General features: G+C 46.5%; 1 protein-coding gene across 11 annotated transcripts in view; it reads right to left on the minus strand.

The window, feature by feature from the left end:
• LOC146858220 (caspase-8-like) overlaps positions 1 to 26,192 on the minus strand; it is a 218,830-nt gene that overhangs the window by 163,022 nt on the left and 29,616 nt on the right. For 7 of the 11 annotated variants that reach the window (XM_085648996.1, XM_085649001.1, XM_085648997.1 and 4 more), the window contains 2 exons: positions 23,750 to 23,789; positions 23,028 to 23,080 (listed from right to left, as the gene is read on the minus strand). The exons of the other annotated variants lie outside the window; for them this stretch is intronic. The gene's annotated coding sequence lies outside the window, so the exon portion shown is untranslated. The remainder of the gene's footprint in view (positions 1 to 23,027; positions 23,081 to 23,749; positions 23,790 to 26,192) is intronic. 11 annotated transcript variants of the gene reach the window in all.

A 26,192-nucleotide genomic window follows, 5' to 3' on the forward strand; every position in this document is an offset into this window, starting at 1 on the left:
GGAAGCCAATGGGAAGCAGGGGCTTGTCAGAGGAACGGTACATCGCTCGCTAATGGAACCGTGGTTCCGATTGTACACAAATGTAGATGTCTACATGAACACTCGTAAATTATGCATTTAAATTCCTAAAACGAGTATATGTTTTATTATATTAGTAAATAGATCGAGACATAGTTTAGGACGTATTTTCTCTGCGCATGCGCAGGCTGGTGTCCCGATCAGTTTCGTCGTCTGCTTGGAGATCTAGAGCAACGTTCGTAACACGGGGCTCATATGATATCCGTGATAATCTTTTGACATCACTTACTCATAATTCTAAGACCAGTCTTGAATAGAATGTAAGAGGGAGTGTATATTCACTGATGGATAATGGTGTCTGAGGAGTGTTACGTTACTTTAGTGTACATGCTGCATATATAGGATGGTTGACTATTTTAAAGTCTAAGGTAATCAGTGTCTCACATTATGTGGTAACTACGGACCCCACTAGGGAGATGGTAGTTTGTAGAGGGTTCCCCACAGATTTCAGGTGGACACTTAGAATTATTCCCGTGCTCATCGAGATTACTGTGCTCCATCTATTTATTCAATTGGTTCCAAGGGATACCATCATTAAGACCCGTCTCGTGGGTCTTTAGGCGATACACCCATCGTTGTTCACGTTCTAGAAGTTTTTGCTGCAAGTTATTACCCAACGTGGTAACCTTTTCTAATACTGTCCACTTCAGCTCTGTGTCCTTATGTTTTTTCTCTTGATAATGGGCAGTAAGCCTTGTGGCTGTGACAGATCTGCGTATAGTGCTTCTGTGTTCGCTAATGCGGACTTTGATCATACGACTCGTCATACCAATGTACATGAGTCCGCAGGGGCATTTTATCATGTAGACTACAGACTCGGAGTTACAATTGGTGTGCGATCTCTGCTCCCATGGAAAATTAAGTCCCAGTTCCAAAGTTTTAGTGTGTTCAGTGAAGGGGCAGGCCACACATGACCCACACGGATAGTGTCCCATTACTGGTGGTAATCCCCATAGTGTCTGTTGATTAGTTTGTTTAGGGATGAAGGAGTTAGTGTGTACCAGTGCATTTCTCAAATTGGAATTTTTTCTAAATGAGAACATGGGTTTTTCAAAGGATAGCCTGTTCGATGTCAATATTGACCATTTCTTATTTATTATTTTTTTCAGGTCATTGGATGATGAGTTATATGTTGTTACACATATAAGTTGGTCTGATTGTTCCTTAGTGTGTGTCTCTAACAGTGCTTCCCTTGGTGTGTTGCGTGCTCTTTTGTTAGCCCTTTGTATGATTTTGTTCGGGTACATCTTCTGTTGTAATTTTTCGCTCAGAATGGTTGCCTCTTTTTTGTATGTTTGAAGGTTGGAACAGTTCCTACGAATCCTCAAGAATTGGCCTACTGGTAAATTCTCTCTTAAGGATCGTGGGTGGGCACTATCAAATCTCAATAGACTGTTCCTGTCCGTTGGCTTTGTATATAGCGAACTTTCCAGTATGCCATCTTTAGCTGTGAACGTAACATCTAAGAACGAGATACTTTCTTTGTTTACATTCATAGTGAAGTGGAGATGTGGGTTTAGGGAATTAATCCACATTTTGAAGTTCTCAAGACTGGTTAGATCACCTCTCCAGATCATGAGGACATCATCGATGTACCTATACCATTTACAGATATGTATACTGTATGGATTTTGAGTCCAGATGTGAAGGTCCTCAAAATAACTGACGTACAGGCATGCCAGACTAGGGGCAAATGTGCTCCCCATCGATGTCCCATGTATTTGTAAGTATAGTTGATCTTCAAAGGTGAAAAAGTTCTCTGTCAATGCCAAGTGTATGAGGGTGATCACCCAGTCAATGGGTGCTGCCCATCCCCAATCTTCCTTCCTGAGTATCTCTTGGATCACTCTGATGCTTTCCGCCTGAGGTATGTTTGTGTATAATCCGTCTCCCATACAAGGAGTAGCTACTCTACCCTTGTCCATTAATAAAACAGAATAGGGAATTCCACCTTCTGTATCCCAGGGTGGTTACACTTGCCCTGATGAAAGTCCTGGACCTTTAAGGCCACAGTGGACTGAAACATGTTGGCACTAGGGTCATAGGACCATAATATTCCTATACATAACCCTACTTATTATTTTTAATCAACCCAGACAGACCCAAGAATAAAGGGAAACCGGGGATCTGCCTGAGGTTTTTTATCTTATAGCCTCCCTGGTTTGCAACTTCTTCAAAGCGCTCCCAACACTGTGGTCGAGCCCACCCCGACTTTTAGGCGTCGGGGTGACCCGATGATGAAGCATGACACCACTAGGGTGTGTGAGGGTAATAAAAACTAAAAGGAATTGCTTCCTTGCTCACCTAGGGGTGAAGTTATAAGTTCCCCAGCTCATCGAATAAATCCATCTTTAGGGAATATTAAAGACCACGACATGGTCAGTTGGAGTAAAATATTGTTGTGTTAATGTTGATCGTTCTTATCATTTGTTTTATGGAGAAAGAGTCATGGGGACCCATCTTCTTTATTTTTCTGTTTTACTTCGGCCCCGTACACAATACTCCCAAAATGACCTAACCTTTTGTCAAGAATCCTCACCCTCTCGGTGCTTATATGTGTACAATACCTCCAGAGAATTCACTGAAGACACACATTACTCCCCAGTGCATTATTAGAATGTGGGTAAGACCTACAATGGGCCTTGAGCGAAAGGGCCAACCCCACAGCATTCGTGGGTTCTCCATCTTAAACACTTTACTTCCACCTATAATTTCCAATGACTCTACATTGCTATCTATCAGTGTGAGCATGGCTAGTGAGCCCAACATCAAAGTTAAAACTACCTGCTTTCTGTTTATTTGCCAGCGTCCCAAATGACCCCCAACTAGTGTCAGAGCCTCCATATGCCAGATAGCATCACAAAAAAGGATTAGTTACTTACCTGTAATCCTAGTTCTCTTCCAGGGGTATCCTCATCAAAGTCATAAGCATTAGAATATTCCCGCCCATGCGCGGGACCCGCGCATGGGCGGGAATATTCTAATGCTTATGACTATTGATGAGGATCCCCTGGAAGAGAAATCATGATTAGTATCCCTGGACTCCCCCATGATCCATGGCAGCATCATTTAGATTCCAGCAACAAAGTCGCCATGTCTTCTGTCATGCATTGGTATTATTGCCAGCAGCTCCAGTTTTTGTGTCAGTATTATCACAGTCCCATGGGTCAGCTCCTGCATCATCTAGAGGCAATGCTTAGTACCTGCCATGGTATCGGTGCCAAAACATAGTGGTGCCCCCATAATCAGCTCCAGCACCCCACAAATTACCTATGGTCTGAGAAAATATCTCCAGTACGTTCAGCATTAGTGGTTGCACATGCCAAGAGATTATTGCCAGATTACACCCCCCCGTCCCATCCCAAAATAAATCCAGTGGCCATATCTGAGTTGTTTAATGGACTAACATTGTTATTGGATACTGAGAGTGCAAGGTGCTTAGAACAGCTGATAGAACATAACGCAGCCAAAGCAGTATCCTCCATGCCTATCCAAATAGTGCCAGACGTATGCAAAAGAGATGATAAGAACAAGCAGCAAAGCGTTTTATTGACTGTCACCACTAAAAATAGTCAATCAGGGATTGAGGCCGTCAGTGGACAGCTACACCACACTGGGGATACCCAATAATCCCTCCAGAGACTGGGTAAATACTATGTAAAATAGCTCTGGTTTAAATTGTTTGTATTTCTGCGGTGGGAAAAAAAACCTAATGGTTTTTTTTCCACCCGCAGACATACAAACAATTTAAACCAGAGCTAGTTCTCATTGATTACTAACACATAAACTAGGGAAACGGACTAGCCTCTCTAGTTCTCTCTCTTTTTGATTATAACATAAATACTATGTAACACGGCCCTCTAGAGCAGTTCATGGACATTTCACTGGAATGGACGCGTTCTGTAACCAGACTAGTACAACTAATATCCAGTATCACGACACCGCGAGATAGAAATACTGCTGAGATATATAAAAAATCTGAATAATACTTTATTCAAGCAATGGCTGAATGTTTTAACCGTAGAAATCAAATGCCGGAGGAGGGCTGAGCTACAAACCCTTCTTAGTGTATTTTTTTGTCATTTGTGCACGAGATCTGGGCTGGCGCGCAGCTAAATCTGCCTGGTGGTGTGACATAAAAGTGAGCTAAGCTTGTTTTTAAGGGTTCATGAACTTTGGTCGGTTCTTGCAAAATAGAACGTTTTAGGGAAAACGCAATGTAACCATCACATCTGGCTTCTGTGCCGAGTACCAAATCTCCTTTAGTACCGAAAAAAAATAAAAAAAATCACAATCTTCCCTTAGTATACTGCCCTCCACTCTAACAAACACAATCGGAGAAGGCACAGTTTCTGAAAATACGCGCCACACAGATAGAGAGGGCGAGAAATGCTTTTTTCTTGGGGCAAGGCAAGAGAGGGGAATGCCACCCACGGACCACTCCAGTCTACTAGGCTCAGACTCACCCGACCTGAGGGCTGGGCATGGCCTGGCCTGCAGCTTCAGCGGTAGGCGCGAGCGGGCCGGGCAGGCAGCAGAAGGCAGGGCAAGGCTAGCCAAGTAGGGGCTAGTAATAATTTATATGGCCAGTGACGGACGTCGGGCGGTCCTTCTCAGTCTCTGGCGTAGGAGAGTGGCTGGGTCCTGGGATGCCACACCGCACAAGTCTCACGCGCACTTCTAATTACGTATGACAAATTCAATCGGGGCATGCATTGGTCACCAGCCCCTGCCCCACCGCTCAGACGTGTCGAGGAGACGAACTGTGCGCCGCGTGCACCCACCCAGGCCACCATTTAATATGAAGAGCCTCAGAGTACAATTTAATTATTGAAGAGCGAGGCCCAGGCGTGCGTGCGTGCCATGCGCACCATTTAATTTATTAAGAGGCCAGGCGTGCCGTGCGCACCATTTAATTCATGATGAAGTGAGGGGGGCCCCTGGATCGCGGGGGCCACCCCTGCAACGGGGGGGCTGCGGGGGCCTGTGTTACGCCCATGGACGGGGGTCTTTTCCACAACTCCCGGTCACATCCATATAGCTCACCATTGCTTAGTCACAGAATACGGAAAGCGAGTCAGGTTAAAATCATCATGTATTATGCCCGAGGCAAGGCTATAAAGGAGAAAGCGCTAAAGATGTTACAAATGGGGTTGATTGAACTCTCCATGAGCGATTTAAATTCGCCAGTGGTTTTAGTCCCAAAACCGGATGGCACAATTTGTTTCTGTAAAGATTTTCAAGAGATAAATAAAATAACTAAGTTTGATGTGCACCCCCTTCCCCGTATCGAGCTAAACTTGTGTATAGGGTACTGGCAAAAACCTCTGAACCCGAGCGATAAAAAAAGCATTTTCTGCACTTTGAAGGCTATATCAATTCACCGTTCTACCCTTTGAACTCACGGGGCTTCTGCCACTTTCCAAAAGATGAACACCTTACTCCGACCTCATGCCCAATATGCTGCTGCCTATATAGATGACGTGATCATTTAGAGCCATTCCCGGGAACAGCATTTAGGTCACCTCATGGCCGTCCTCCAAGCTCTACAAATAGTAGGACTTAAAAGTCAACTCAAAAATGCCATTTTAGCAGCTAACAAGTAAAGTACTTGGGGTATTTGTTGGGAGAAGGACTTGTCCACCCCCAAACTGAGAAAATAGCAGACATGCTGCCGTTGCCATTCCCCAAACAAAGAGACTTACGGGCAGGGCTTTAAGTGGGCTGGGTCTCACCGGGTCTGAGCACCGGCAGTTTTTTTAAGGGGGCCTCAAAACGGGTCTCTGTTTTGTGCCCTGGCGCAGGCGGTCAGTTTTTTTTCTTCTGGACTGCAGTGACTACAGGCACATCGAGGTGCGCGTGGTGAGCGTTGTAGAGGAAGGGAAATCCTTTAAAGAGTAATTTTGTCTCTGGATTTCCCTTCTCTTTTTGAAACTCAGGAGAAGCAACATTGTCGTGATGTCACCGGGGCTTTAAGTGGAAGTTATTTCAATATTATATACAAGCCATAGTTACTGCTTATTTATCTTAGGGAACTAGCAACCATTGACAAAGCCAATAGTCCTGACTTGTAGGTATGATGTGACCCGGTGTATCATATCTGGACGCAATGATCGGAACAGCAAAATACAAGTCTGGCGGCACACTGTGCTAAACACAGATTTTTAGCTTACGAGTTTTTAAGCCAAGCCCTTAATTGCATTGACCACACCCCTTTGAGAGACCCTCGTTTTTTCATCCCACAGAAAGCCCTGCTTACGGGCATTCCTTGAGCTAGCAGGATACTACCGTAGATTATTATTATTTGTATTTATAGAGCGCATCAATCATTCCGAGGGACATCACGGCGCTTAGGACAAGTTTTGATACAGTGCAAGTTGGTCAATTGAATAGGATCAGCATCTAGGAAACAAGGTGGTTTTTAATTCTTTCCTGAACAGAAGGTAATCAATCGTCTGTCTGACGAAGATCCAGGGGTAAGTTATTCCAAAGGACCGCGGCCGATTTAGAAAAGGAACGATCGCCCATCCTGACTTTGGAAGTGAGTTTAACTGAGGCGAGAGCCAGATGACACGATCTCAGATTGCGGGAAGGGACATGGAATTGTAATTTGTCTTGTAGAATGTGTAGCCTTTTTTTATGCAAGGTTTTATGAGCAAAACAAAGGAGCTTAGAACTGGCTCTCTGGCGGACTGATAGCCAATGTAGTTCCATGAAGCAGTGTGAGGCCGAGCTGTATTTTTTATTTTTAGATATTCATTTGGCGGTGGCGTTCTAAACCACCTGGAGTCTTGAAAAAATGTAGTCGGCCATGCCAACATAAAGGGCGTTGCCGCAGTCCAGTCTGCTTAGGAGCAGAGCCTGTGTTACTGTTTGTCTACAGTTTAATGAGCTCCAAGGAAAGAGCCGTCTGAACAGTTTCAGTGTGGAAAAGGCTTTTCCGCACAATGTGCGTACTTGGTCCTGCATAGATAGGGTGTCATCCCTAGATTCTTCCCCCTTAACCAGTTTGCTAAAACAAACCAAAGAAGCGGAAAAAGATTTAAGTACTCCGTCAAGGGATTCAAATTATTTTAAGGCATTATTAAATAAAAAAGACCCGCCAGGCATGGCCAAGAAGGCATGGAGGTGGCAGTGTAAGCACTGAGCTCCAGTGCCTGAAAGCCACAACAGCAATCTTTCCGTCCCCCTGACAATCCTGCGCAGGACCAGCTCTAGGGCGGTGCTACCGGTACCTCCGCACTGGGTGTGGATTCTTCGAGGGGGCACCTTGTTTGGAAGTATTTTATGGTTTAAAAAGCACTCGCAACTGCTTGCTGGCCTCCGGAAAATTTCATACAACAATAAAAATGTCAAAGTAACTCCGGTAATTAATGTTCTTCCTGGAGAAAGAAAGCGTTTTGTCTAGTAGAAGTTTTAACTCATTTAATGGTAACACAGAGTGGTAATGTGCCTGCTGCAAAGAATGTGTACCATGCAGATCACAAAGTGCAGATAGTTTAAATAGGTCAGTGCTTTTGTCAGAGAGATCCTTTGGTTACTAGCAGTGTAGATGTTAAAATCCTAACATGGAACTGTGAGCTAATAACTGTCATCCAAGAGCTGCATTCAAACTGCAAGGTATAGATTAGAGCATTATGATGTTTTCCTCCATCTTTCATTATTTCAATGTTTCAAAAAGGGTTCATTTCAGTTCAAAAAAATCCGAATTAATTCTGAGTCTGTGCTTCTCCAGACCAAGCACCTTTAAACTATACTGTCTACCAGTATGGATGGAATGTGAATCGCCTTGTAGTCTTCTGGCTTGCAGGAGAGTAGGATCTGCTTCTTATAGTTACCCCCACTTTTTGCTGATGTAGCACTGTTTTCGACTTAGCTAGACTGTTGTCCTGGATTGCAGAATCCCAGTCAATCTGCTTTCTCCTCTAAATTGATTGCATGTACTTTAGGTACACTCCAGATTGGATTCTGGGCTGCCTTTATAAGTTCCTAGTATATGGCATACTATGTAACCTGGACATAAGTACCCCAGAGGCCTCCCAGGGGCTGCAGCATGTATTATGCCACCCCTGGGAGACCATTCAAACTGACACCACAGGTCTGCTACTGCAGCCTGATTAAGGTGGTGCATGCACCCCTTACTTAGATAAAGGTTCACTATATCTATTCTAAATCACTGCACATATAAACCTATTAGTCACCCCTATGGCAGGCCTTTCCAATCCTGAAGGCAGGGTGCTGGGTTTTATGTGAGAGGGTGCACCTGCATGAGCAGAGCCCCTCTGCAGCCTTCGGAACCTATTTTCCGGGGTTGTTTGTGATGCAGCCGACCATATATACTTAAGTGCATTATAACCTTGGGGTAAATGCTAACTTTAAAACGGCTACATAGAAACATGTTGTGTTTGGTGTCAAACACCTTGGAATCATACCTCCCCGCCAGTAACTGGCAGTGGAGGTATGATTCCACCCTTCTAGAGGGACATATGTGACACACTGGGCTACCCGGTACCAGCTTTCACAACCTGGGCATCACAAAATGGATGCTGCCAGTCACAGACATGAGTCTGCCCTCCTGATGCTGAGCCACGCTCGAGCAGGGGGAAGGCTTGACAATAGGTTTCCTGTCACAGGGAGGTGTGACCACCTCCCAGACAGGATTTAGTGTATTGGGGCTGGGTGGGTGCACTCAGAGTGTTTGAATTCTGCACTGGGGGCACATTTGGTGTCCCTGTGCATAGTCCAGGTCAAACCGGTTGCAGGAGCAATTTGCTCCTGCTCTGGCGCGAAACAGGACAAAGGACATGGGTGTAGCCACCCCTCTGTCCTGACCCTCCCATAGGTGGGTCCCCAGAGTTTGTCCCACCCCTTCCTTGGGTATAAAGTAGGAACCCCTGACTACAGGACTTTAGATTTTACCTGGACTAAACTCTGCTACAGAAACCAAGTACTTCGATGATCTACACTACGCTGGATGACTGAAGAATCTCCCTTGGAGTAAAGAAGTAACTGCCCTGTAAGGCAGGCACCTTTAACGCATCTGACCGGTTTGCATCTCCCGAGCTCCTGAGAACCCTGAAGATTTCTGCAACACAGGAGGTGGGTTCCCAAGGTCTCTGAGGTCGATCTGCTCTCTCAGCACTCTCAGCAATTCTGACACCAGTATCCCTCGTGGGGACCGTGCAACCCCAACCCCTGTGCACCGCGTACTTTTGCAGCAGCATATGCTTTTTGGCAATCCCTGAGGCTGTGCTTTGGGCTACGTGTAGTTCCGACCCAGAGCAGTATTTCCACCGAAGATTTCCGGCGTACATTCCAAGAGTGTTCCGTGGGCTGGAATTTCGTGATTCAGCTCGAGGTCCCTTCGCGATCCCTGGTCCGTTGACCTGTGGGTCCCTGTGAAGGTAACTTTGACTTTCCGTGGGCTCTCCTAGTTGCTCCAGACGTGCCCTGACTCTCCATTATTTGGAGAGTCCCCAGGACCTTAATGGTCCTCACTGAAGCTTATTTCCTCTGCCCTCGGGGGTTGTAAATGCCTAGGCTTGTTGGGTGTTCAATCCGGACACTGACCCTCCAGCACTCGACATCCTTCGTGGGACAGCTCACCTCCGGACTTTGGTCGTCATCGACGTCTCCTGGTCCCCGTGGCTGCAGAGTCAAGCATCGCATCTTCTCACCAGTAGCACCCGACATAGGTGGGCATTCGTCCATCGTGCCCCTGGTCACCCTGAAGTGACCCAGACTCTGTCCCCTCTGCTTTCAGGTTCTTCTCACCACGGATCCAGGCTTGGATTCCACTGGACACTTTCCATCTTCCCGGCAGCAGCACTTTTCTGCATCACACCATTGAAAACGACGAAGGTTCTCGACATCACTTGACCCCTATGCACCTGGCTCCTCTGGGATAGGTAACACGGGTATCTCAGTACTCTCAAGGGTGCTGGCCATAGAACCTTCTATATTTGAAAGGGTTTGCATAAAGTCCTCTTAATCTTTAAAATTCCAACCGTGACTTTCCCACAGGATTGTACGGAGCTCGCGCCTGTGTTCACACACTGCACCCGTCCTCCGTGGGTCCCCTGTGTCACTACCTTGGGTGGTTCCTTGGGGTCCCAGCGATTCTACGTGCTCTAGGCACTGTGTCTAGTCAAATCGTGGTTTCTTAGTATATGATTTGGTCTCCCCCTGGAGCCCACTGCGTATTGTGCTATTTACTGTCGTTCTAGTGATTTAATATTGTGTGCTTTGTTCTCTAATCTCATAGAGGTTAGTAGAGAGTGTTTAGTAATAAATACAAATATTGTATATATCCCTTGTGTGGTTCTCCTTTCATTTGGTCATCAGGAGGTTCTAATCTGGTAAACCAAGCTGCTTTACATTCCTTCCAGACTTAGCCTGAAGGTTGCTCTCCACACTACCACTAGGATAGCTTTCAATAAATGTGTCTTTACCCTAATCATCAATAAGGGTTGTTTGGACTGGTACAAGGTGCCCATTTTAATTCGTGGTCAGCATATACCAGGCCAGCTTCTCACATGGCTTATGTAAAATTTCCTATACACTAATTTACACACACGCACCAAGCCCGCTTTAGGCTCCACGAGGATCAGAGGCAACAGGGATGAGGAGTCCCTCTCTCCTCATTGCTGCAAGAGGTGGGGTTTGAACCGTGGCACTGGAGCAGATTGGAGTCAACCTAGGGAGAAATGAGAAGTACTACAGCGTGACGGCGTGGAGGTCCAACAAGTGACTATTGGGAGAGAACTCGGGGGCCCTGCTGTATGAGACCAAAGAGGTAGGGACAGCTGTATTAAAACAGTGCCGCCCTCAGATCACAGAGGGTGACCCAACATGCCGCAAAACCGTAAGCCTCCTATCCAAAGGAAACAGAAGCCATTCATTCAGGGGGGAAAAGACTGACATTCCTTGTGATCCATTGCTACTGGAGCCCCTGCAGCAGGATAAGCATACTCCAGAGCAGTGGTCGAAGTGGGGGGAAAAAAGTAGGGGAACTGTGGGCGGAGAATCAGATGGCGGGAACAACCAGAGAATTGGGTCAGTGAGCGGAGTCAGAGGTGTGGCCAGAAAGAGCAAATCATTCTAATTTTTAGTATTTGTTTGGCATTTCATTACCCAGTTACAGCTGATTACATTATTTAATTCAACCAATGGTTACACGTTTAAGGTTTAATATGAGTGATTGACATTAAAATACATTCACAAAGTGGATATGTTTCCAATCACAGAATGTCCTAGATACTCTTAAAAGTGGAAGCACAAGCCACTGTCTCCGAGCAAAGCAGTTTCTGTCATCAGCACTTCTCCCTTTTTCCACAAGAGCAGTTTAAACATGAACAGCAAAATATCCTAGTTTGCAAATGTTTCTATATAATAATGGCTTTGCAATATTTGCCACATAATGCATAATCTGCTGCATAATTTGACGATTTTAACTAATAAATTGTTTGTAGCTCAAACAGATCAAAAGTTACTAAATAACGTGACTTGTGTTTCGGTGAGGAGGACGGCCCTTTGCAAAGGTTGACTGATGCCTTTCTCGCTGCTGCGTTTGTATGTTAAACTGGTACTAATGAGGCAAAATCTCAGCAGACTGTTAGCATGTGTAAAAAAGTTAAAATAATAAAGTACCAGAAAATATACCGCATTACACTGCAGCCTTTTTTTGTTGCATAAGTTAGTCAACACATAACTTTGTCCCTCTATTGCTGCATAATTCCAGTGCCCCCAAAGCAGGCAGCACATGTCAATGATGCTTGTGCATGAGACAGACACCATGAAGTTTATGAACTTAGTTTGGTGTGCGTGCGAATCCTGCATTGCCATCCCCTGGTGAGTTGCAGCTACTACTGCTGAATCAAGGCTAATAGAGGTACTAATGGTTGAGGTGGACTGGCCTCAGGGGCAGGGCCGGCTTTAGTGGTGGTCAGCTGCAACCCCTGCAGGTAAGAGCGGTGGGGCTGGTTGGTGGGGATTTCGGCAGACAACGAGGGAAAAATAATTATTTATTTAATTTGCCCATGAGGTCATTGTCAAATGCCCCACATTCCCCAACCCGGCCCCACCACTCTTAGCTGCATGGTCCTCAGCTGGTGCTTGTGGAGCCCTGTGCGACAATGTTTGTTAGTGCCCCCCAATGGCTCCCTCTGCCACAGATTCCCTCACTACCACCCTTTGGCAGTGTCCCTCAAGTCTCCATAATCACACTCTCGCTCGGATACATTTAATTTGATTTACAGCGCCACTGATACCAGTGTAGGGTGTCAGAGCACTTTATATCACTCACATTACACAGAGACAATAAATAAAATGTGTGTAAATCACTGTATAGGAAATGTTACATAAGACAAAGGACTGCAAGGTGTAGGAGTCACATGACCACCATACTAGTAGGCAGCGTAGGTTAATATCCTGGAAAAAGCAAACACTCAAGTGCATACAAGATTAAGTAAAGCACGTGAAATGTAAGCAGAACAACACGGTTACCTTACCGCTTTTATACTCATTCAGAAATCTGTGAGTGCTTTTGCATGGAAAGTTAAGGACATGACTACAGGGCCAAGAAGGGACCCATTTCAATATTCATTGCTTATATCCTCACAGAACGTAAGCAGTGTGGTAAAAAGACCACATCCCTGAAGACAGAGCCACAGTGCACAATTTGTTTTTCAATCCACATATCAGGCATGTATTGCACAGTACATCCGGGAATGGTGCACTTCACCCCCTTGCGAAGACAATGTTGTTGAAAGAAAGATGAGAAAACAAAAGTAGCGCTTCACTGGCAAACTCTGCAAAGTGGCGCTAATGTGTTTGGGTGTGAATAACATCGATCTGGCAATTTTGCAACTGCTCTATCTAGTTGTTTTTCACATTTTGAACCCTTCATTTCTCTCTGTTCCAAGGCTGCACTTTGGAATAGAAAAATGTCAGAAAAAGACGACATTTCCAGCAAAAGTGTTCTTCTTTTTTGGATCCATTTCACGGATGAACAAATACACGAAAGTAGAGAAAAGAGGGAGCAATAACCGTTTGTTGAAGTCACGGTTTTCAATAAGTGAGGAGGAGCTTGGCAAAAAGAGAGGGAGTAAGAGTAAGAAAGGGGAGGGGGAGGCTGCTGCCAGCGGCAGAGCATAAGCGGACACTGTCCTGGTCTGCTCTGGGCAAGAAGGAAAGACAGAGTCCTTTTCCTTCTCTGCCTACCTGCCAGTCCCTGAATGGCCTTGAACGCTAAGCCTTCTCTCCAGGCCGTGGCAATTTCTGCCGTCCTGGGACGCATGTTTAAAATAAAAAAAAAGTAGGGGAACGGAATCTATTAAATCTAAGAAGTAGGGGCACGCCATGTCCTGCCGATGTAAATGCAAATGTGTATGTACTTGCATAGCGCACTGCCACCCCCAACAGGGGTATCCTGGCACTTTTACTCATACCGCTGTGGAACCCTTCCTTGCCTTTCCCTGTGAAATGTCCACTCCTGGGCACCCCCATGGCGAAACCAGGCATCCCAGCGCTGCTGGGGCCGTTGTGGAGATTAAGCAAGCAATTGCCCAGAGTTGCAGCATGGGACCCATGATTAGAATAGGCACCGAGTCGAGAATTATCAGGTCCGAGGAAATTGAATCCAAGACCCGCCGAGGCGGGGGATTGAACTCTGGTCCCGGGCCAGAACTCTGCATCAGGGTCTGCCGCTCTAACCATTGAGCCACACTTCTCCACGATCCCGCCCACTTCTACCACGGCTCCAGAGGCACAGGAGATCGAGACGCTCCTTGGAGGTCGAGATCTTGTGAGGCGAGAACTGGATGGGCAGAGAGGGAGAAGGAGGGGCAACGGAGCGGCAAGGGTGCCTGAGGTGCCATACTGGGTGTCCTCCGAGAAGGGTGGAGAGCCTGTCTGGGCTGACTACCGAGGGGGGGTGCAAGTTTAAAGAGTTTAACAACACACCTAATTCGAATCACTGGCAGAGGTACCCACCAGAGGCGGCCATGTGACCCCAATTCAACCCGTCCCACAAACTCAATCTTTTTGCCTTGAGTAGGTGAATCCTACCCTTGCCCTGAGCCGCAACGCCAACAAACTAGTCATGGTATGGCCCATATAGCCAGACTGCTCCAAGGGGACGATACACCCCTCCACTAGGGAGACAAACACAAACCGATGATGGCACTGGTTGAGCAGGAACTAGAAATACACAGCCATCATACTGGAGCCATAAAAGATTTTAAAACGGCCCTAGGCACAAAATAATGGTACAGGAAATCTCCGACTACACCTCCCACGTATAGGCACTGGAGGATAAGTAACCCGAGAGGAAGAATTGATGAGCGGAAGGGAAATCTCACAGCAACAACGCCTGACTGGTGGGAATCCCGGAAGGGAAAGAAGGACCCAGCATGGAGCTATTCTTGGAGGACTGGCTATCATCAGTAGTGCTGGAAGGGGAAACATCCCACTGGTTTATGATGAAGCGCACCCAGAGTCTTCAGCAGACCGCCACAGCCTGGGACACCACCACGAGCCACTGTAGCCAGACTGCTTAATTTCCGAGACCGACAGAAATGCCATACTACAAAAAGTAATTATACATGGGCCCTGGCAGCAGGGCTTTAAGTGGGCCGGGTCCCGCCGGTGCTCAGCACCGGCAATTCTAAAATGCAGGTGCTGAGACAGGTCCCTTATCGGGCTCTCCATTTCTGCCATCACCCACAGGGTGAAAACAATCTTAACTCTGCAGCAGTACCACCCTTCACTTCCTGTGATGTAACTTCAAAGAGCCTTGTTCTAATTCTTTCACAGGCTCATCATTTCAGAACTGAAGCCTTTTCAATATTCTATACAACAGAACCATAGTTGTTGCTTAATTCGCTTATGCAACTAACAACCATTGACAAAACCAACCGTCTTGGCTTGCTGTAGGTGTAATGTTACTTGTATTTTATATACAAATGCAATCAAGCAGCAAACTACCACTTGGGCGGCACCCTATACTAAGCACAGATTTTAAGCTTACTGTGTTTTTAAGACACTCCCTTAATTACATTGGCCAAACCCCTTTGAGAGAGCCCCCAGTTTTGTCATCCCACTTAAAGCCCTGCTGGCAGATTGACAGGAGCAACATTACTATCTACCCAGACTACACCACGACAGTACAATAATAATGAGAAACCTTCATTAGGGTTGAGCAACATCTACACCACCTTGCTCTCCCTTACGCCTTGTTCTTCCCTGCAAAGCTCAGAGTAATTGTGAAAGGCACATATTTCTTTCTTTTTTACTGCTGCAGAGGTCTGGGACTGACTAAAAAGTCACAGATGTCCATTACCAGAGGTAGGGATCACGACTCCACCCAAACGTTGGCAAGATCGAAAGAAACGTCGCAGAACACGGAAACGCACCACTGTGGTGCTCACTAGAGATCAGGCCAAACTTGAATGGAACAAGTAGTAGCAAAGCTCCAACGTGACAGACCCAATCGCTCTGAGCCCCTGTAGAGAGAGGGACGGAGAACACTGGAGAGGAAGACTCAGAGACAGGAGGGCTAGATGATGAACAATCCCTGCCCAAGGTCACACCAATGACAGGCAAAGTGATTATTTGAGCCAGGAACTCTTAGCTTGTGAGCTCTCAAAGGAACTGCGGGCGGGTGTCCTGGGGCACCGCGTGCAGACATGACCACTCCGCCGCAAGCCAGATCCCCGAAAGCTATATTATCATACTGCAGCACTATTTGTAAGTGTTAAATGTTACAGAAACTCAATGTGAATGGATGATGGACCTACCAAGAAGCAAAGGACACACAACCAGGGGGTGGGGGAACAACAGAGGCAGGAAGGGGACTCGAAACATAAAACCTGACAACCCACACACTGAAACTGCTGACATGGAATGTCAACGAACTGGGCAGCAAAATGAAACAGGGCCTAGTAACCAAGGAGCTGACTAGATATGTACCGCTACACAGCAGCACTGGGAGAGACAAACGATAGCGCTGGTAAATCGTTACCCCGGCCGGGTTACAAATGTATACATTGCAAACTCTGGGTTGTCTACTCATGGAATTACTGCAGGCACACACTACAGTAGAAGGGGAGTTTTATTTTTACTTCTTTTTTTATTAATCAATCACTGGTACACCTTTACAGTATTACAGATACAGGGTGACATCAGGTGGCTTTGAACGGAACAGGATTACATATCATTTACAATCACCTAAACTATCATCTCATTTTCTGGTCCCACTTGCGCTTGCACTTCTCCCTCTTCACATTGTTAATTTCCATATTTTTCCCACGAGGTCCATATCTTTTCCTATTTTGCGGGGCACCCTCTACTCTGGTATATAAAGTCCAGTGCTTCCATACATTCTCGCTATGTTTCTTTTAGCCACTCCAGAAGCCAGCATTAACCAGGTTTTAGTGTGCGGGGGCCAGTCTGTATCCCCAGTCACCCCCAGGAAATGCCATCTTGCTTCCATCGGGATATGCTGCCCCACCACCCTGGTCATGATTTGAGTTACTCCGTTCCAGTAGCGTTGCACTTTGGGGCATTCACAAATGATATGAAAGAAGGTTCCAACCTCCCCGCAGCCCTCGATTCAGTGGTCTGTACCACATCAACCCAATCAATGTAGGAGGGTTCTGGGGACATATGACCCAAGTAAATTCCTGAGCTGGACCAGCCTAAACCTTGTTCTTTATGGCTATCTCCCTGGGGCTCTGGATGGTCTCCCTCCAATGCTCGTCCTCCAGGGGCCTCAAATTTACCTCCCATGCCTCCCTCAAAGGAACTAGGGTGTCCATGGAATTGTTAATAATTTTGTGGTAAGTGAGAGAGATAGCCTTTCCTATCATCGGATGAAGCAATAATCTGTCTAGCCAGCGGGTAATGTTTACCCTGTCTGTATATGGCATCGCAGGGCATGAAGATAATGAAATCTCTCGGACATTTGGTATCCTACTTGCAGGTCTTCGAACTTAAGCATAGATCCCTTTCGCCAAATGTCCCCACTGAGGTCTATGCCAATCAGTTTCCATTTATGGAAGCCCTGTAGGTGTCTTACTTCCTTCAACATATCGGTTTCCCAAAGTGGCGTCTGTTCAGTTATTTTTGCCTCCCATCCCAGGAGCTTTGTTGCCTCTCACCGGGCTCACACTACTGTCTGTGTGTGTGGTGGAAGTGTTTTCCCAGATTTCTTGCAGTATAATGCGGCCAGATAACCACCGTTCCCCATAGTGTGCCAGTCTACACGGTATGCTAGCTCTGAGAGAGGTGAAACCCAGTCGTTGACAGGGATGAGCTGGGTTTCTAGGTAGACCCCACGTTGTAGTTTATGTAGTGCTATGCGCAAGGCTACCACCTTCCCACAGTAGGGTGCGTATTTCTCCATCAATCGCCTTAAAGAACGTGTTCGGGACCTGACTAGCTGTATTTTGCAACACATATATTAGGTGGGGTAGAGCCATCATTTTGAACATAGAAGGGAATTTTAATGCACAACACACATTCTTGTATAGACTAATTCTTTACCGCAGCCTCACGCTCCATATGTTTAAGGAGGCAGAATCCAAAACGAGGGGAATCTCTGACCACCCACCCCTCAACAGCGAACTAGAGTCCTGGAAAGGGAGAATGGAGAATGGCTGCATGGTGTCTAACCAACAAAGCAGATCGACTACACAAGGCCACTAAAACCCTATTTTATAGATAACGCTGTCTCAGTGAGGGACGAGCCCACATTTTTGGAGGCCTACAAGGACACTATACGGGAAGTGATAATATCAGGAGAAGTGGGAGACAAAAGGAAGAGAGAAGACCAATGTGAGTCGATACAAAGGGAGCTATTAGGTCTAGAGAGGGAATATCTCAAGCAACCCTTAAAGTCAACAAAAGCCCGTATGGCAATGAAACAAGAGTAATATCAGGCGATGACAAGCAATGTGATTAAGCAGATCTATATGGCACAAATAAACGTATCTTGAGGCGGGAGATAAGGCAGGTAGGCTACTAGCATGGCCAGTGGTAGGGAACAACATGGTAATAATAACTAAGTAATCATAGCCCCACATGGTGTGCCCACCAAGAGCAGTTAGGCAATAGCGGCTGCTTTGGCGGATCACATGCAGATCTTTTATTAGATGAAATTACACTTGCCGGAGACAAACTTAAGAGACTTTGTCTGAGACCGCCCATGTAGGCATTTGGGAAGTCACAGGGCAATGACTCGAGAAGAGGACTTAACAAAACAGGAGGTCCAACTCGCCCTCACACAGTTGCAACTTGGAAAAACCTCAAGTCTAAATGGACTTCCAGAGGAATTCCATAGTGTTGCCAACACTATGATGCAACACAAGTTAGTGTGGTGAATGAGTGGGCATATGCCACATTAGATTACCCTACATTTTCCCTAGACCAACCGGCCATGGACGGGAAAGGTTACATTCACGTCCTCTATGATGGTAAGCTGACGAGAGATGCGCCATCTGCTAATGCAATGGTAATCTCCATATGTTATAGGCTACTGAGAGAAATGGGGTGGGAAAAAGGTCTAACACCCAAGACTCATCTTTGGGTGGGCACCAAACTGGTCCAGTAAACACAATACTGGGATTCAGGAGGTGGGACCGGATTGGCCTCTCTTTGCTAGAGGACATGTGGGAAGCGAACGGCATGGCCCCCTTTTATCACCTTAGGAAGCAATATGACATGGCATTCACACATCTTCAAATACCTAAAGTCATGCCATGCGTTACAGGCCAGGATCCCCCCCAATGGAGGAAACGAAGGAAGAATCCCCGCTAAAACGACAATTGTTAGATAGATGCATGACCACAAAGACAATTCCCCTAACATATGGTACGTTCATGATAAACACACAGGGTAACGTAATATACTACATAGTGTACACTATACCAGAACGCTTCTGCACATAATAGGCATGACACTGGACAATCAATGCTTACGTGCTTGTGGTCAAAAGGGTTCCTTCATACACACTCTATGGAATTGCCCAGCTCTTCATTCATACTGGAATGAGACATGGCATAGACTAGAAGCAGCTTTGGGCTCACAGATAGATGGACAGGCACCCCTGGTACTATTAAGAATATGGAGAGACTCCCTATTTGGACTCATTGGAGCTCTTATGGCTCGGTAATGCCCACAGAGAATATTTAGATGAGCCTTTTACAGTAGACGACATAGTGCAGGTTATTACAAGTCTCAACTTAGATAAATCACCTGGCCTTGAAGGTCTGACAACCACTTTTTACAAGACTTAAGCTTCACTATTAGCGCCCCATCTTGTAGAACTGTATTCAGAATCCTTACAAAACGGTACTCTTCCCCCAACAACTAGAGAAGCTGTCATTTCTACATTACTTAAGCCAGGAAAACCCCCTAACAAATATAATTCGTACAGGCCTCTTTCCCTCAAACATTGATAACAAAATCTACCTAAAACTTCGTGCCAATAGGCTGCAACCCTTATTACCTTTAATTGCTAGGCCGGACAAGTCCGGGTTTATACCTGGGCACTCCACATCACATAACCTAAGGACCTTCTTTTCCATCTTACATCAAATAAACCCACATGCACCTGCCATTGCATCTTTTCTCGACGCCACCAAGGCCTTCGATTCACTTGAATGGCCATACCTTTTTACCGTCTTGGCTAGACTAGGCCTAAGTCCCATATTTATTAAACAGGTCAAACTATTATACTCTAAACCAATTGCCAGATTACCCACAAATGGTTTGATATCTGCCCCATTCAAACATCACACGTGGCACCAGGAAGGGATACCCTCTGACACCCCTCCTATTCGCCATTGCAATGGAACCTCTGGCAGCAATGATCAAACAGCACCATAAAACACGTGGCCTAGACTACCCCACGAGAAATGTTATTATATTGTTATATACCAACGATATCACTTTTTATCTTCAGGACCCATTAGATAATTTGAACCACGTCTTTCGGGAACTTACCAGATTTGGCAGCCTCTCTAGTGTACATATTAATTGGGCCAAATCCACCCTACTAACACTCACCTCTAATCTAACTACCTTCGAACCAGATTATCCTATCCAATGGGCGCCCAGTCCTGTCCGCTATTTGGAGATATGGCTCAGTACAAACATTCAAGAACTTTGGGATATGAACTTCGGTCACATATTGGCATGGTTGGAGGAGAAAATAACTGTCTGGTCAAAACTCCCCATATCTTTAGCTGGCCGAATTGCTATCACTGAAATGATAGTGCTGCCCAAACTTTTAGATTTATTTACTAATCTTCCACTGCATCTCACTCAATCTTTTCTGAAAACTTTGCGATCCTCTATGATCTCCCTAGTCTGGGCCAGGAAACAACCGCGTATAGCGTTGGAAATACTCACACTCCCTTTGACACAGAGTGGGCTTGGCGCCCCTGATTTAGCACTATGCGTTCTGCGCACAAGCGCAATTCCTACACTATTGGAAATTCCCAACCCCCTTTCAACCCCATGTTGCAGTCGGAGCTGACAGCGTCGCACCGTTCCAATTGACGGTAGCCTTATACCAACCCCACAAACGCTAACATGCCACTATAAATACATCTGACACACTACGGTGGACTTGGGATAAACTCCGTATTTGAGCAGGGCACTCAGTATTATATGCGCCTTCTATTGCACTTGCATATAACCTACAATTACCCATACTAAAAGATAAAGGCAACTCTGCCAGCGCACACAATATGGGATGGGACACATTCGCTGACCTCCACACTAACAACACCTTTTTACACCCCTCCCAGCATCCCTACCTGGTGACACGTCCATATTCTCCAATATATTACTGTATTATTCCATTAGAGGAACATGTTGCAAATTACATGACACATGCCCCTCTCCACCTCCAACTCTCCCGGCCCTAGAATCAATGCTTACGAACTCCTCCTCAGATAAGCTCATTACTCGATTGTACAGTGGCCTGCAGCGGTCTTCCCCGATTACACACCCAAAAGCCTTAGCAAGCTGGAATGAGGACCTAGACGACCCATTATCCGAGGCTCAATGGCAATTCTGTTGCGGACAACTGGAAATGCTCTGCCCCAATTACAAATTATGTCTTATACATTTTAAATACTTACACCACATCTACAGAACACCCCTGCAGCTCAAGCGCATGGCTATCCGTCCCGAGGCGAACTGTTGGAGATGTACATCTCCAGATGCTTCATTTCTACATATGGCCTGAACTGTCCCGGCATTGAACACTTCTGGAAAGAAGTTCTTGAATCAATCAATGAGATCCTAGCAACCTACCTTACTCCCTCTCCCAAACTATGCCTCCTAGGGTATGTTAAAGAGGCCCCACAGGGTAATCGCAGGCTACTTGCCATGCTGCTACTCCTGGCTAAGCGCCGGGTTGCGATGCACTAGGGTAAACACAAACCACCCGCCACTAAAGCCTGGATCCTAGACACCACGTTCTGCCAAGAAAAGTTAAACATATATTGAGAATTATTGCAACAGGCGTCCAAACCAAAAGATATCTGGGGTCTGTTTTTGACTTGGTTGTCAACTCGTAGTTCGGATGTTACACAGGATCCAGAAGAATCCACTGAATCCCACCAGGAGTCGTCTACTAATCATGTTTTGACCTCATGAGTCACTCTGTATCCACACATCATACCATTCTCATACAACCCCTGCCTTATGACTACAGTTGTATAATCCGCATACGATTATAGTGCCTCGATTGTGAATTTAAGATGTATCTCACATATGTATTCGGTCAAATGTGATGCTTCTGCTTTGGTTATAATTTTTGTTTGTTCAGCTATAAGAGTCATTTTTTATCTGCATTATTTGGCACCACATGCTTTACTGCTGAATGTTTGTTCACTTCAAAATGCCCAAAAAAAAGAACAAAAAACAAAAAAAACGAAGAATATGGAGGGACTCAGATGCAACATTGTACCAGAAGCTCCTTATCAACCTGGGTTTCCTACTTGCTAAAAGATAAATTGTGCTGAAATGGAGAAGTGCTGAGCGCCCACGAGTACAGGAATGGATGAGGGAAATGGGTGCATGTCAAGCAAAACCAAAACTAGTTTATGAGGGAAGGGGGTGCCCCAAGACGTTTGGGTAAAAGATGGGACTGTTGGCCCACAGAAGGGTAGAGCTATGACCATTATAGGGATGAAACTTAGAACAACGAAGGAATTAAGGACTATTATACCAAGGTCAAAAAGGGCCCTAGACTCCCCAATTTATTACCGAATCTTGATAAGGTATAAGCCACAGAAATAGAAGAGCTGATATCACATTCACCGGGGTCGATGCAGGAGGGAGGGCGGTGGGGAGGAGATTGTGCACATATTGGAAGGAACGTTCCATCTTTTTTCTTTGCTGTTATTGTTGTATATGCAAAATCAATAAAATACACAATAAAAAAAAGAAACAAGCCCTAACCTCTGAACCGTTGTTGCGAACCCCAGATTATACCAAGAAATTCATCTTCAACCATTGCCTCCGTGGTAGGACTATGAGCTGTTCTATCCCAAGGGGATAGAAACGGGGTCGGAAAACCGGTTGTGTATAAATGTCGAAAACTCTTTCCCAGGGAGTGCAAGTATGCGATAGTCAAAACAGAAAGGATTGGCTATCAAATGGGCTATTGAAACTCTTCGATATTACCTAGAAGGGAGAGACTATCTATAACGATTATGCCCCTCTAGAGTGGATGTCCAAAAACAAGTGGAATAATGCTAGAGTACTGAGGTGGTTTCTGGCTCTGCAACCCTTTCGGTTCCAGATCGATCATAGAAAAGGAAAAGAGCAAATGCCGACTTCATTTCAAGATATCCCACAGACAGATTTCTTCTAGGGAAGAAAGTAAGGGACGAGGAGATGTGAGGAGGCTAAGGGCCAGTATCCAAACTTACCTGGTTGGCCAGATGAGTATTCCGTGGAGAGAGCTCCCTGCGGGCAGGTACACCTAGAAATTGTTATAGAAGAAATGAAATATGAAGAAGTGGCGTAACAGCAGGCAACAGTAGAGAGCGTAACAGTTATACATGTAGAAAGAGCAGTGCATGCCCAAAATCTCGTGCTGATAAGAGAAAGGTGAAGAGTTCACTTGAAAACAGAGTGAATGACCTGCAAGATCGAGACCGTAGTTATAGGAAAACTCGTGTTTGGCAAGCTTGAAGGAATTTATGGTTTTAGCACACAGGTACGTATTCTGTGTTCTCAGCAAATTAAAAAACTGATTAAACAATGAGAGCAGGAGATTGAATTAGCCAAGAACACACAGACTCTAATAGGAGGTCTTGAGAGCAGAATGTAAAGTACACACACAAATACACATGCATTTTAGGCAAATACATGTGCACTGAAGAGTAGAGAATAGTTAGTTTGTTAAGTATTAGTAGAATTGCAATAAAGGATGTGTAGAGAATTAGGTTAAAGTTTGGAAACACAAATGACTAAATGTTTCTGTACCCAATGTGTAACTTCTAAGTAACTTAATGTTTGACTTTTTGTAATAAGCATTTTCTGACTGTGCATAAAAGAAGCTGCCTGTGAAGCAGTAAATTGAGAATGGCTGTTTATCTGTGTGGAGATGGTCGCTCTAACCGTCGCGACAGTAATGAGCTATTTTTACCTTGCCAAAAGGAGTCTTTTTTCTTTATTTTGAGATTACCCTGCAACAAAATAAAAACAGGAACGAAGTTAGAAAGAAGGGAGGGGAAAGGACACGGACAAATCAAATTGCAGGCACGGAGGATCGAGGAAGGATGACAGACTTTCAAGAGGGTCGGCAAAAGAGTCTGCAGGGGATACAAAGCAGGGAACCAGCCAACGGGGTCGAACAGGGCAAAACCCAAGCCCCATCCACAGAAAACAAAGTACTGCTAGGACGCCAGAACTGATGAAACATAAGACTCTTCTGAAGACTGGTGGTTGCCACTGACCACTGCGTACACGCCCGCCACAGCTCAGGAGAGTTCTCGCTACCAGGGTGAGTGAATGGGGACAGAATATCGAAGGGGGATCCTGGAAAGGCAGGGATTGTGATGCTTTTGTCTGTGCTACACTAGTCCTTTCTCATAAATACTACGAGGACGACAGTGTGGAGTGTCTGCAAGGTGTTAGTGGCGATGGGTTAGTGTAATTTCACTTTACTCCCTGTACCAAATCAAGTTTCGGGCATCAATACGGAGGGATGTGAGGGAGGAGCCTAGCGCTTGACCAAGATGGCCGCGTGAGCTTAGAGCTCCCGAGACCCTCGCGCCCTCCGTCGACTATCCTGTCTCTAATCCGGTCTGCATGCATGGCATCGTGTAGATGATTGGTCAGGGAGGCGATTGATGCTACCCGCGGTCGGATCGTCCACCGGGAACCGGACTTGCACCTGGCGGAAGATTGCGGCCTATCTCCCGGGGAAGCCAGGGGCTAGAGTTGGCTGGATGCCCGACTCCTAGTTGAACAACAACGGCCAGGCGAGGTGTGAACTGTCGGACGGAGGTCCCCGCACTTTCACTTTCGATTTCGCTCCCTTTGTCAGCCCTGCTACTGGAGAGCTCTGGATGGCTTTATTACCCCGTGGATGCTCTGCAGGCTACTCTGGCGGTCCACGGTAGAACTGATCACTCCTTATTCCTCTCCTTGAGAGGGACCCGTCTTAACTGAACCGACCTGCTTGGAGTCAACCATGTCGGGCAAAGCAGAAGGGGATCGGCAGAAGCCTAAGTCTACCAGGCGGGGAACCTACACCCAAGTCAACAGCATGGACCGATATGCTCTGCAAAAGGGATCACCGAGTGGATCGAGCCAGGTGCCGGATGCCCAGAAGGAGGACTCGCCTGTGGCCCCGGAGCTCTCCCTGCAGGATGTCATGGGCGCGCTCGAAGGGATGCAGACTTCGATTGGGAGACAGTTTGAGGCCCTGGCGCATAAGGTGGATGCCATTTTGGTGGATGTCAACCTGATCCGTGCGGACTTGGGCAAAACGAATGAACGGGTTAAGACCTTGGACCTCAGGCCTCACTGATGATGTTACGGAACTGCAGACCGAGGTTCGTAAGCTGAGGACCGAGAGTGATCTCGTCGCCAGCCGGCTGGAGGAATTTGAGAGCCAGGCCAGGCGCAACAATGTGCGCGTTATCGGGGTCCCGGAGTCCTCGGATGAGGCTTCGGTTGACCTGCTTGTTGAAGACTTGGTCCTCAATCATCTGAAGCCCAAGGGCCTTGGGAAGTTCTTTGCTGTGGAAAGGGCCCATAGAGTGCCGGGCGGGAGGCCTAAGGCGGGTGCCCCGCCGAGGCCGATCGTGGCCCGGCTCTTTCACTTTCGAGATCGGGACGCTATTCTGCAAGCATCGAGGGTGACGGGCCCGGTCCCCTTCCAGAACGCGTCGGTGAATTTCTATCCGGACTTCACCCAGCAGGTGCAGAGGCAGAGACAGGGCTTCCTGGGGGTGAAGCGGCGGCTCCGGGAAAGAGACCTGAAGTATGCCATGCTCTTCCCTGCCAGACTGCGGGTGGTGCACGACGATCGGACATTCTTTTTTGACTCTCCTGTTATGGCCGACGAATGGCTGGACGCTTTGCCCCGGCGACGGACGGGGGACGACACAGCCGAGGATGGAGACAGTGGCCGGGATGGGCAGGGCTGACATCTCGGAGCCGGTCTGACTTGATTTGACTATACTTGAAGACTTGCATAGAGTGCAGTAACTGTGGAGGGTTGCGGGAGGACGAGGGTTGCTCTTTTCCTCCCTTAGGGTACTTTTTGTAGACTTTTTGTTTTTGTAGGGCGACAGGCACACTGCAAGTTGGGGGGGCTTTGTAAGCTGCAGCAGGGGTGCAGGGTGGGGGGAGTTTTAGGGATTTTGGGGTTGTTGTTGGGGGGTTTATTTCTGCAAGGCATGATGCTTATATCCAGGGCTGTTCCATGGTGGCTCCTCGGGTGTGGGGTGGGCCTCTTTCCGTTTGAGGATGGGGGGTAGGGGCTTAAGTGTTATAAGCTGGAATGTTAATGGGTTGGGGGATCGCATTAAGCGGGGGATTGTTTTGCAATTTTTGAAACGATCAATGCCGGATGTTGC

The sequence above is a fragment of the Triturus cristatus genome, chromosome 3_2 (assembly GCF_964204655.1).
Source record: "Triturus cristatus chromosome 3_2, aTriCri1.1, whole genome shotgun sequence".
Classification (NCBI taxonomy): Eukaryota; Metazoa; Chordata; class Amphibia; order Caudata; family Salamandridae; genus Triturus; species Triturus cristatus.